The 12,000-nt window shown below is 45.7% G+C and overlaps 1 protein-coding gene across 3 annotated transcripts in view; it reads right to left on the bottom strand.

Moving 5' to 3' along the window:
• The window catches only part of ARL15 (ADP ribosylation factor like GTPase 15), a 425,781-nt gene that overhangs the window by 329,466 nt on the left and 84,315 nt on the right, over nt 1–12,000 (bottom strand). The window lies entirely within an intron of this gene.

Below are 12,000 nucleotides of genomic sequence, written 5' to 3' on the forward strand. Positions count from 1 at the left end.
TATATGGAGAACTGTAAATAGCTATAAATCAGCATCTGGGCTCAACAGTTAGAGATCAGATTGTGAAACTCAAGAGGGATCTAGGGACTGAAATTGAAAACGTGGACATCCATCATCAGTGTAAAAATGATAGCTGTCCCCACCCCTTGAGAGTGGGAGCGGTGAGAAGGCGAGAGAGGGATTTTTTTTTTTTTTACTTTTAGAACACGATTTCATTGTTTGAATGTTTATCAACAAGCACACGCTACTTTCTGTGATTTTTAAGTCAATATTTTTTAAAGGGAAAATGAAACAAAAAGATCAAAGCCATAGGAACAGACAATGTCACAGATGTGCTCCTCAAATATTTAACAGGCACTTAATATATACTACAAGGACCAGGCTGGGCACTGTGAAAACACAAAGGTGCTTCCCACCTGAGTCCTGTGGGAAAAGCACAGGCAGCAGAACCAAACAAGATTCAAACCCCTGCTCTTCCACTGACTAACGTTACCGTGGGCAAGTTTCTTAAATTCTCTTAAGTTTAACTTTTCTCCCCTAAAAACGGGACTTCAAAAAATACTTCATATCGTTGTCATAAAGATTAGAAAAGTCAATAGTTTAAGCACATAAAGGACAGGATTTGGCACAATTAAGATCCCCTCAATTAAGAATCCCTCCGGGCTTCCCTGGTGGCGCAGTGGTTGAGAATCCGCCTGCCGATGCAGGGGACACGGGTTCGTGCCCCCGTCCGGGAAGATCCCACATGCCGCGGAGCGGCTGGGCCCGGGAGCCATGGCCGCTGAGCCTGCGCGTCCGGAGCCTGTGCTTCGCAACGGGAGAGGCCACAACAGTGAGAGGCCCGCAGATCACAAAAAAAAAAAAAAAAGAATCCCTCCATTTTCATCATTCTGTCGAGCTGGGGAAACAAAATTTAAGAGCCAGGTGGAAAAAAAGAGACTGAAAAGGAGTGGTCAGACTGCAAGTGAAAAAGATGGTACCATACCATGGCGACCAAGGGAGAAAAGCTAAGTTCCCTTTATTCACCCATTCAGCATAAATTGACTAACCATCCAAGATGTGCTGGAGTGGAACTATGTCAAAGTTGGTGAAGTAGATTCTTTGGTAACCAGGAAAGTGGTCCTTGCTGACTTGAGAACAGTTCCAACAGAAGAGCAGAAGAAGATGCCCCTTGGCCAGAGGGCTAAGGTGGTGAAGAACGTAGTAGCGAGAAGACACAGGTCTCCTGAGAAATGTGTGACGAAGGGAATGAGAAACCCTTGTGAAGATAAGGCTTCAGAAAGTCAAGTGGTTCAAAGAATGAAGGGAAGAGAGTCTAGGAAAGAGACAGAGTAAGACAGGGAAGAGGGGGCAGAGTTAACTGCATGAGGCTCTGCAGGAGATGAATGGGTGCCCAAGAAGAGAGGCTGGCCTTGGAAAGGAGTAAGGAAGAAAGTGAGAAATGTGTAAAAAATACGGATAAGTGGCAAGGTGTAAAGGAGAGCTGAGGAAATTCCATTTGATCAACATCAACCTTCTCATTGAAAAAGATGGCAAGATTACTATCAAAGTAAGGAAAGCTGATAGGAATGGGATCCCAGAGAGAAGGATCTAAAACTAACAGGACTTTCTCAGGACCACTGAGGTTCCAGCAGAGGCAGGAGGCATGCATCTATACTAGGAAGCATTCGGCCCAGAAATGTGACTTCCTCCATGGGTCTGGTAGGAAGAAATAGGGTGGGGAGGGGGAAAGGCGGGGAAAGGCAGGGAGACGACAGAACAGTGAGTGGAGAGAAGGTTAAAGGGGCAACGGATTCTAAGGATACCAGTGAACAAAGGACTCAGAGAGTGAACACTGGACTTCAAGACCCAAGGGAACATTAAGAGAAGGAAGGAAGTGAGAGATGAGAAAAAAAAAAAAGACAAGTGGAAAATGGTCATTTATTGGATTTAAGAAGAATAATGGAAAGTTTAGAGGGAGAGAAGGAATTAGTAGGTGAAAGGACAGAATTAGTAGGTGAGACCAGAATGAGAGCTCAGAGTCTGAATCCTCAGAAATGAGGCAATTCCAAGCCATACAAAAGGCTGAAGCTGGCTGGTTAAGAGGAATGAAGAAACTCTCAGAATTCAAAGGCCAGGCATGAAACTGGATGCTAAGTTTACCTGTGATATTGTCACAAGACCAAATGGGGTGAAAGGAGGAACCTGAAACAAATCCAAAGGAGGAGAAAATAGGAGAAATAGAAGAAATAAAATTTTCTGAATAGATTATTTCAAAAGACTTTAAGAATATTTCACTAGATAATACATTGACTTTTGTCTGTTTAGAAGGTTTAACAAAATTAACGTGGGGCTTCTCTGGTGGCACAGTGGTTAAGAATCCGCCTGCCAATGCAAGGAACACGGGTTCGGGCCCTGGTCTGGGAAGATCCCACATGCCGCAAAGCAACTGAGCCTATGCGCCACAACTACTGAGCCTGCACTCTAGAGCCCACGAGCCACAACTACTGAGCCCGCATGCCACAACTACTGAAGCCCACTCACCTAGAGCCCGTGATCTGCAACAAGAGAAGCCACCGCAGTAAGAAGCCCAGCACTGCAACGAAGAAGAGCCCCCTGCTCGCCGCAAGTAGAGAAAGCCCCCGCACAGCCAAAAATAAATTTAATTTTTTTAAAAAAAATTAACATGAATAAAATCTTTCTAATTTAAATCAGAACCACATCAGGAAAAGCCATTCCACATTCATATGCCTTCGACTGAAGCAAGACATTAAGGATCTTTTCCTTCTTCGCCTCCACCTATCTCAGACAACGTGGCAAGATTACCTACAATAACTGAGGAAAAGAACATTGGCTCTGCAGCCTTGAGGCCAAGCTGTCGAGCTCATCTTCTCCCTTCGAGCGCCAGGGAAGAACGAGGATGCTGACAACAGGGTCCTTGGCAGCCTGCTGGAGCAATGTGCACTTCTGCACGTCCTCCCACACCTAGCAAGGCAGTGAGACCAAGACTGAGCGAACCTTCATCGCGTTCCCTCAGCCCTTTCAAAGCTATCGCCTCTCTTAATACTCACAGGTACTCTGAGAGGCCAAGAAGACTCAGCATCTTTCTGTAAATGAAAAAATGGAGGCAACTTGCTCAAAGTCACTGAGTCTTGGAGAGTTCAGCACTTTCCACTAAATCATGCTGCCTGAAGCACTGAAACCTAGAAAGATAGAATCGCCACATCAGAGCTGTGGGGTACAGAATGGTAGGTAGTCCCTGGGTGTGTAGAAGGAGATAAAACTTTCTTCAGAATAACTCCTTTTCTGAGAAGGAACACGGACCAGCAGAAGCAGGAGATAATAAGTCAGGAAACACCACAACATCTTCTCAAACCAACCCAGAGCTAAGACAGAGGTTGAGAGAGAAACTTGGAGCCTATATGTCTACAGCACCAGAGGACCCTGGACACCTTATACGGAAATTAAAGAAAAAGTTATCAGAGGGAGGGCTCATTTCTAAGGGCATCTGGTTCCAAACATATTCTGCTTCCAGTTTCTGCCTCATATAATCTCTGAACTCTATAAAAGAAGGAAGGGAGGAAAATATTCATAGAAAGCCAGCCAGTGTTGGCTAACCCTGGCAAACCATTCTGCGATAGGCCATACTGTATCCCAGAATGCAGCAATCTGACAAGGCTCCCTGAGACACACTGCTGATCAAAAGGGTGACTAAATAACGAAATTCTGCACTAAAGCACAGGGCAGAATAGGTCCGATACTCAGAGTTATCTCAAATAGGTTCATTTACTCAGAAAACTGGGCAAATCTCATCTTTTGTGAATAAAGATAGGGTGGACAGCTAGATTAAGGCATTGTATATGCAAAAGTGTCTCACTCCGTGGGGATTTACACAGCTCTGTGAGTAGTCCAGACACCAGTGAATCGTGCACTTCGCATGAGTGAACTGTATGATGACAACAGGGAAGGAAGAGTCTCCCCAGAGACTGCAGTTCATCAAACACAATCTTTTCTAGCAGGATTTTTTGGTTTCATTTCAATTTTACAGAAAAAAAAAAAAAATGCCACTTTTCCATTCCTTCCTCTCTTCACCTTCAGAATCCATCTTTCCTTTTTGTTGTTTTTTTTTTGTGACGTTTGGATTTCATCTGCTTGCTAATAACATCCTGGTGTTTCTCTCCACTCTGCTTACTCTTGGTACAAATATCTGGAAACCCTTTATGCACCCACTGTTCTAAGTATTTACTTTACATGTTTAGAAACACATAGTCTGAGGAAAGTAACCCATTTAAATTCTTTTTCCAAAATTCAGATTGTGAGTTAATAAGCATCATAGCTCATGTCCAGCAGATTATTAGACTGTAATTGGTCTTCTTTAACAGATAGATCCTTTTTGCTCTCTGGTGATAATTCCAACCTTGGTTCAATCAATGAAAGGGCCCAGAGAGAAAATGTATAATTAGAAAGTTATTACGCACAAAGCTATTTTGAGAAGAGCTTGAAATCAAAGTAAATACAGAATTAAGACCAATTAAAACTTTAACCTGTTGAAAATGTTGTCAGAAAAACAGAAACCATGCTCATTTTGACAGAGAGAATGTTATACGAAGAACGAGTTAAACAGGGACGGAAGAACTGAGAAAGCCCAGAGGAGGACATTTGGGTCACAGATAACAGTCCAGGAAGCAGGGTACCACTCTGAGGAGGGGCATGTTCCCTGGTGCTGGTGCCTCACGGCCTGGAGGAGGGACCCTGCGGAGCTGGGGGTGAGACCTCTGAGGAAGGGGCCTTGCCCAGCTCTCAGGCAGTACAGTAAGACGAGTTCTGGGAACAGAACTTACATCCAGCTGCTAAAGAGCTGGACGTAAGCCAACCACCGCTGCTAAGGCAGAGGGCCATCGCTGAGGTGGCTCTAAGTGAGACGGCAAGAAAACAGGACGGAGGACCAGTCCCTCCTTCCTCCTCCAGGCATGCAGTCTCCCTGTAGCTCCAGGAGCTGCAGGGGCACCTGGAAGCTACTAGGGAGCACCTGGAAGAGAGAAGTGCCCTCCCATCTGGAAGGGCAGGAAGGGGCTGAGGGGTAAGAGCTTAGCAACTGACCCAGCAGATACACTGCTGATACCCAGGAATGCTCCGTCCATTTAGCGTGCCTGAATACCAAAGGGACGCTAGCCCAAGACACCAACAAAAGAGAAAGTCAACCAATAAGGGTTATAAAGTGTCACTCTCACCTCCCCCATTACAGTTTCTTGAAGGTTTTCTCAGATTTTACAATATGAACTTATAGCCAACTGAAGAGGTCTAATCTCTTCCCCAAATAAGTCACTTATTTGTTCATCCTCTTCCTCTAGGCCATGTAAATATCAACACACCTTCTCTTCAGTGTAAAGAAGAATATTCCCCTTAATGAATTTCTGGAATCGGGATAAAAACTTCACTAGTATCACAGACCCCATTTTAAGGATTCTAAGAACCCTTCAGTAAAGAGGTTTGTTTTCTTTATTCCCCAATCGGGGCACATCAAAGTATTCCTTCAAAAGCAGCAAATGTACCATCCCTAAAAATAACTTGTTTACTGTCGGGAGAAGCAGTTAAAGATGTTTTTGAGGGGCTTATTCCCACCCATCTTTGGGGGTAGGGGGGGCATATGTGACACGCTTGTCACCTTGGTTGTCAGTGGTCACACAGATTTTCTTACTCTTCACTGTTCTACCAAGTCGTCTCAGTTCATTGAACACTCCTCGAGCTTGGACAAGACTTTAACCACAGTGAAGCATCCCTTAGACTGGACCACCCAACAATGACCCTTCTAGAAAAAAATATGCGGGCAGCAGCGAAAACCTGTCACGGCAGCTAAGGCTCTCAAGTCATAATAGGATCTCTTTTCTATTCATAGGTTTGTCTTTCCTTTCTTCTTTAATATACATTTTTTTTCTCTACCAGCTACAACATACACCAAGAGAAGGTAATATCCCAAGTATCTGACTGCGTGTGCCTGCCCCCTGGTGGGTGGCAGGGTGAAGGACACACTATAGGAGATCCTGTGGGCCTCTACAGCAGAACCTGAGACAATGAATTAAGAAAGATGAAGGAAGAAAGCTCACATGTCGAAATTCCCTCTGGCGGAGACATATGAAGATCTGGTAGAAAATGGAATGAAATATAAGGAAAAAAAGTACTGAGACAGTTGTAAAGACCAGGCATCAAGATCTTAGTTTGAGATATACTGACCTGGGTCCCTCCCTCATGCTGAATTATGAACTATTGTGGCTAGGTGTCTATGTGTACCTATTGCTATCCTAAATAATTAAATTACAATCGTAAGGATAGAGCTAGGCACTGATACTTTTTTAAAGCTCCCAGGTGATTCTTGGGTGCAGCCAGGGTGCAGAACCACTGACTTAGAACGTGTCCATCAGAATCAGACTCTATCCTAGACCTTTTAAGTCAAAATCTTTAGAGGTAAGCCCTATATCCTGCATTTTCCAAAGCTTCCCAGGGAATTCTTAAGCATCCTACTCTGCAGAAACTACTTTATAAAGAAAGGGTTAGGGGCAGGTAACTCCTAGTGGTAGAGGTGAAAGCTGTCTCAAGACAAAGTGACCTTGAAAATGGACAGGTTTCCTCTGAGCGGGATCTGGGACCACATCAACAAAGGTCTAATGGAAAGAGTCGGCTTCAGAAAAAGCCAGATAAACTCAACTTACAACACAGCTGGCAGGAAAGGCCCCACCATGCCTACATGGCTTTTGGAAGAGATTTCTTAGTGAGAAGCCTCCTTAATCTACCCTCCTTCAACCTTCTACACCCCTACCCCCTCTCCCTTCACCCCAGTAGAACCAGCAGCCGGAAGGAGGCACCTAGCAGTCTCTTTTTCATTGACTTATCCTTGGGAAATAATTATTTGGAAAACAGAGACTCCTTGGGGCATCTTGTGTTAGCCAAAATCTGTCTGAGCCCCTCCCCTTCTCACACACACACACACACACACACACACACACACACACACACACGCAAAGCAAAACAGGCATCTAGGCCGTCCTCGTTGGTAGAGTAGCCTTTGACAAGAACTCCTGAGGTAGAGTGGTGGTTGGGCTGGAAGTATAGCATTTCTAAGTCCAGACAAGTGGGTTTAATCACTTAATAAAAGACCCAAGGGGGCTGAATGATGCTCATAAAGCATTTACATCGCCAAGAAGAGTTCTAGGACCTCGTCCTAGCTTTTCCCCTTTGAAATATCCTAGTGGTATTTGGTCAATACTGAGGAAAGCTTGGGGAAGTATCAATATTGTTAAGTATATGTCACACACCTTCTAAATGGAATCTCAATTAGGAGAGCTGAATAAATAGAAAGAGTTTGCATTAAAAACAAAAACAAAACATAAAAACAAAAGGGTCTGCCTAACTCCTGACAGTCCTGCATGAATTACTGGATTATTTTAGATTCTCAACCCCAGATTCCCATCAAAATCTACCACAGAGATGTGTCCACATTTGCTGAGAACGTGTGTGCCGTACCACTACGCGTGCTCAAATGCTGTGGTGCTTCGACAGCAACCTTGAAGGAGGTGCATCTTACTGGTGAGGAACTGGGTTTCCCTGGGTTAGGCACTTGCCCCATATCCTGCCGCTCTCCGTGGTAGAGAGAGGAAACTTAAGTCCATCCTCCTCTGACCCCAGGGGTAAATCCTCCACCCCACAGAGGCTCCCTCTGTAACACAGTCTAAAGTGGCTCTGACATCCCATCCTCACTCCCACCTCACCCTTTTCCCTTTTAGGCCAAGTTGTCCACAGTAAACCTGGGTTCATAAACTCCAATACCTTCAGAGCGTCTGCGAAGCAGCAGTAACAGAGAGTAAAGGATAAGAGGGACCCATGAGACCTGTGGGGAACAGGAATGGGCGTGGCCCTCCTGAAGGCATTTCAGACTCCATTTCCTACACTGCACGCTGTGCTGGCCAGTAAACACTTCTGAGGAGTGCTGTATTTAAACTTACAGAAAACAAAAAGGAAGGTGAACTGCAAGGGCACAAAGCAGCAAGGAGGAGATACCCTGACTGGCATTTCCCAACCATCTATTGGATTCATGCCCCCAGATGTCTCAATATCGTCTCCTTAAACGCAACGTGACTAAAAAGTTACCTTTCCAGGGACTTCCCTGGTGGTGCAGTAGTTAAGAATCCTCCCGCCAATGGAGGGGACATGGGCTTGAGCCCTGGTCCGGGAAGATCCCACGTGCTGTGGAGTAACTAAGCCCGTGCGTCACAACTACTGAGCCTGCGCTCTAGAGCCCATGAGCCATAACTACTGAGCCCAGTTGCCACAACTACTGAAACCCGCGAGCCTAGAGCCTGTGCTCTGCAACAAGAGAAGCCACCGCAATGAGAAGCCCGCGCACCACAACAAGGAGTAGCCCCCACTCGCCACAACTAGAGAAAGTCTGTGCAGAGGAGCAACGAAGACCCAACGCAGCCAAAAATAAACTAAAAAAAAAAAAAAAAAAAAAGTTACCTTTCCAACCAACCAGTTCCTTCTCTTGATATCCCTGTATCTCTCCCCAGCCAGCTAGATTTGGAAAAGGCGTCATCTGAACCCTTCCCTTCCGTTTCCTCTGTGGTACCACCAAGTCCTCTCTGTGACCCTGTCCCCTCCCTCTGTCCCTCGTCTGGGCCTTTACTCCCTAGTGCCTCGTACTTGTTCTCGTATGTCAAGCATTTTCCATTTTAATTCCAATGAAATAAATACTCAAATGTGTATAGTCCTTTGCAGTTACAAATGTGCTTTCACTACATTTTCTCATTTCGGTTTTATTTTGAGTGCTTGGGAGGCAGGCAAGGAAAATACTATTTATACTTTACAGGAGAGGAACAAAACACTCAAAGGCTTGAAGTGACTTGGCCACGGACACTAGAACCGTCTTGCCTTGGAAGGTTGCCTTCCTGAGGTAACTCACCTCAGCAGTGCCCTGCTCTCTCCCTCCTTCCCTCCTTCCCTCCTGTCCCCGGGTCTCCAGGCCTGTGTAACCCAACTGCTTGGGAAACACCTCCACCTGGATACCCCACAGACACTTTAAACTCACCACGTCCAGGGCTTCCCTGGTGGCGCAGTGGTTGAGAGTCTGCCTGCCGATGCAGGGGACACGGGTTTGTGACCCGGTCCGGGAAGATCCCACATGCCGCGGAGCAGCTGGGTCCGTGAGCCATGGCCGCTGGGCCTGCGCGTCTGGGGCCTGTGCTCCGCAACGGGAGAGGCCACAGCAGTGAGAGGCCCGCATACCATAAAAACAAAACAAACAAACAAACAAACAAAAAACACCCCATGTCCAAAGCTACACGCCTCCTTTAATCTTCTGAACTTGCTACTCTCCTGGGCTCCCCAGTTCCGTGAACAAGTGTCACCCACGATCCACCCGCTGCCCACGCTAGAAACCCGAAGTCCCTGACTCCTCATCCTCCTTCACTCACATGGCCAGTCGCCAATTTCTGATGGAACCATTGCTTGAAACCAACGGTTTCTTTCAATCCCACTGCCGACCGCTGCCACGCTGACCAGCTCATTCACGTTCATCTCTCTGGTGACACTAACCTGCACACTCGCAGCCCATTCCATTCTGCTGCTTACCACATTTCCATGTCTCCCCGCAACCCTCAGAATAAAAATCAAACTCCTCAACAAGGCTGACAGAGTCCTTCCAGTTCTCTGGCCAGTGCCTCCCTGACTTAGCCAGCGGATGCTCCCATTATAAAATACCATAGACTGGGCAGCTTAAACAACAGACATTTCTCTCTCACAGTTCTGCAGGCTGGACAGTCCGAAATGAACATTCAAGTGGGGTTTGGTTACTGGTGAGGACTCCCTTCCTGGCTTGCAGACAGTCACTTTGTCCCCACGAGGCCATTTGCTCAGAGAAGGGGAGAGGGAGCGCGTGAGAGAGCTAGCTAGCTCTCTCTGCCTTCTGGCATCTCTTCTTATGAGGGCACTAACTGTATCAGATCAGAGACCCATCCTTATGACCTCACTTAACCTCAGTTACCTCCTCATAGGCCCTGTCTCCAAATACAGTCACATTCTGAGGTACTGGGGTTTAAAACTCCAACATAGGAATTAGGGGGGAGGGAGGCACACAATTCAGTCCCTCTCTAATCTCAAGTGAAGACCTGTCCCCTTGGCAGTCTACACTCCAACCACACCGACTACTCACTGTGGCCTTACCTCCATGCCTTTGCCCAATTTACTCCCTCACTGGGACCCTCTTGTCTTCCTCCTCCTTTCCTTACTCCCATCTCATCCTTTAATCTCAGCCTACATAACCTTTGTTCCCTGAGAAAGTCTGCCCTGACCTGCAACCGCATTCCCCCTCTGTGATTAGGGGCCCCCCACCATGTGTTCCCAGAACACTAATGACATGTGCCTGTATCCCTTACTTATCCATGAAGTCAGGTACTATGCCTCATTCATTGTTGGATCTGCAACATATACCAGATAGTACACTTTCAATAGATATCATTGTCCAGTGCCTTTCTCAGGAAGGGAGCAAGAAAGGCAGACAGGGAGAGAGGGAGGGAAGGAGGGAGGGAGGAAAGGAGGGACCAGAGTAGGGAGGCTCCTCACTATCTACAGAAGAAAGTCCGGTCCTCAGCTTGGCATTTGAAGCCACCCTCTGCTGGGCCTCAAGACCCTAATGTTAACAAACTTATGATTACCAAAAGGGAAAGGTGGGGGGAGGAATAAATTCAGAGACTAGGATTAACATATACACACTGCTATACATAAAACAGAAAATCAATAAGGACCTACTGTATGGCACAGGAAACTCTACTCAATACTCTGTAATAACCTATATGGGAAAAGAATATGAAAAAGAATAGATATATGTATATGTATAACCAAATCCCTTTGCTGTGCACCTGAAACTAACACAACACTGTAAATCAACTGTACTCCAATATGAAATAAAACTTAAAAAAAAAAAAAAAAGAGAAGACCCTAATGTTTATATTTTAAGCCCTGCCTAGAAAAAGCAGAGCCCTATATTGCCTTTGGGGGTAAAAAAAAAAAAAAAAGAACCAATGGGCAGAAGTGAGAGAGAAACAGGGTTGGAGTGGGAAGAGAGGGAGTGTTTAATGAACATCACAAAAGAGAGGCTCTGAATTTGCGTTAAAGTACCTGGATAGGGCTTCCCTGGTGGCGTAGTGGTTGAGAGTCCGCCTGCCCATGCAGGGAACACGGGTTCGTGCCCCGGTCCGGGAAGATCCCACGTGCCGCGGAGCAGCTGGGCCCGTGAGCCATGGCCGCTGAGCCTACGCTCCGCAGCGGGAGAGGCCATAGCAGTGAGAGGCCCACGTACCGCAAAAAAAAAAAAAAAAAGTACCTGGATGGTCCACCACTCCACCTTCAAGACACATTGTTTTCTATGCTGATTCCCTTCTATTCTCATAAGAACCAACAACTGCAGAGTCTCCTCTCAGGTCCCTGCCCAGCTCCCTGCCCTAGGTCCAAGCTATTTTCCTAATAATACTATTATGAAATATTACTTTCATAATACTAAGACGTTATTTACCTCGTGCGCTGTGCTCACATTTGCACTGACGGTGCAAAATCAAGAGTGAGTGAAACTGCTGGCCTCTTAGCACAAATCATGGCAGGGGCACCAAACTCTACAGCAGCCATTGTATTTTTCACTGCTATGCACTGGTAAACGTGATGGCAGTTTCACTTAGGAATAGCCTATGAAGCAGTACACAATTACATTTAATTATTATCTTCATTATTACCTTTCTTTTTATTATTCTGTGATGAAATGGGAAATACACATAGAGCATTTTTGCTGTATATTGAAGTATGAGGGTTGTAGTACGAAAAGTTACTTAGGAACTGAAAGGGCTTTTTTTCTTTCATGGAATCCCATTTCTACTGAAAAAAAAAATCACTAACAAACTATAATTATTCACACTTGCATATTTCACAAACATTTTCTCAAAAATAAATAAAGTAAGCCTGTCAATTCAAGGAAAACAACTG

This window comes from Kogia breviceps, chromosome 4 (genome assembly GCF_026419965.1).
Source record: "Kogia breviceps isolate mKogBre1 chromosome 4, mKogBre1 haplotype 1, whole genome shotgun sequence".
Classification (NCBI taxonomy): Eukaryota; Metazoa; Chordata; class Mammalia; order Artiodactyla; family Physeteridae; genus Kogia; species Kogia breviceps.